The sequence below is a fragment of the Penaeus monodon genome, chromosome 38 (genome assembly GCF_015228065.2).
Source record: "Penaeus monodon isolate SGIC_2016 chromosome 38, NSTDA_Pmon_1, whole genome shotgun sequence".
In the NCBI taxonomy this organism is placed as follows: Eukaryota; Metazoa; Arthropoda; class Malacostraca; order Decapoda; family Penaeidae; genus Penaeus; species Penaeus monodon.
The window spans coordinates 11,883,487-11,885,170 of record NC_051423.1 but is presented as its reverse complement, the minus strand read 5'-3'; positions in this window follow the sequence as shown (position 1 = coordinate 11,885,170).

The window sequence follows — 1,684 nt, the reverse complement described above, 5'->3', positions numbered from 1 at the left end:
CATTGGGACCTCAAGCCCCCCCACCGCGGCAAGGCGGCTTCCGTTTGGGGGGGACCCCAGGACGAGACTCCCCTCCTTACCCCAACCTTGGCCACGCACTCACAGGCAGAGGCAGAAGAGGCTGAATCTGTGCAGCCAGTGCCAGAACAATCTGACCTTACTCAGGTAGAGTCAGCAAAGATAAAAGATACACAGACAAAGCCTGAAGTGAGAAATGCCAAACTCACAAAAGTCAGAGCTACCAAAGGCTCTCCACCTCCCAATGGACCCATGGTTAGCCTGACAAACAGAAGATGAGGACTTGCATTGTCAGACTCCGTCACAACTGACTCTGAAACCGAATATAAAGACGTGTCTGATGTAGCTGCCACCAAGGAACATCATGATACGCAATCTAAGCATACTATAGTGGAGCATCTATGGCTTCAATACAAAGAATGCCAGCCTACACGCAACAGTGCGATCAAGGAGCAATGACATTGTCAAGCTCCAGTAGTCATTAATAGAGAGTACTGTTTGCTTCTCAGGGTATCAAGTCTTGGCAAAAGAGGCAGAACATCCACATTTGCTGCGAATGCATTTTTTTTCTTTTTTTATCTCTTGTATTTTAAGCTAATTTTTTATGGTTTCTTTAAGCTCAGCTTTTTTTTCGAGAGAAGGACACGTGGTCATACATACAGACTCAAGGGCAGCCACTGACTGTCTACAGCAAAGCTCACCCAGAGATAACATCTACCTCCTGACCAATAGCACAGAGGATTCTTGCTCAGGGTAGAAGAATCATAAACTGGGTTCCTAGCCACATAGGCATCAGATGGAATGAGCTTGCTGACAGACTAGCTGACATTAGCAGGGGTATGCCCTCAAATCCTATGATCATTAAACCGAGCCAAAAAGTCTTAAAGCAGAAGTGTAATGCCACAGCTCCTCTGAAGCAATCAATAGAGGTACCGAAGTCATTCTTCACAGACTAGGTTACCATTACGTATGGCAGATCATAGAGGCAATTGACCATGAAGACAGGAGTTACATGCACTGTGGTGAGCCGAATGCCACGTTCGTACATTACTTACAGAATTGTGAGCACACACAATTTCTGAGGCAAGGTCCGCCCATAACAGCCGCCGGGCTGGTAAAGAGATTATGTCGTATGCTTACATCATGGCGGCAGGAGCACCTGCTGGCAATCCCGCCACCACGGTAAGCATAGAGTGTCAGAGAATAAAATGAGACAGGCCGGGCCATATGTATGAAGTCCCGGGCGAAGCCAGAACTTCGCAAATCTCAAACGAACGAATTAATTGGATTAACAGCCCTGTTCGAACTAGTATTGTGTGGCGAGTTCGAAACGCCCTTTTTGCAAAAGATATACATTTCTTACAAACGTACCGTGTTAAGCTGTTTTGTGGAAAAGGTTCGCCTCCACCCCCATTCCTAGGACGAATCTGATTTTATTTTTGAATTATATTAAATTATCAATCACTGTTTTATTAATATTACATTTGGGCATAGCAATATATACAAGTTCTTAGTGTTTAGTATCTTAAAATTACAAATAAAACGATGGAGAACTACCGAAATCAGTTGAAATGCGCGAACGTCACACTCCTTTAAATGTTTTGAATATGATTTTTTTATATATATATATATCAGTTCCATTTAAAAGATATTTGAGTTATGACTT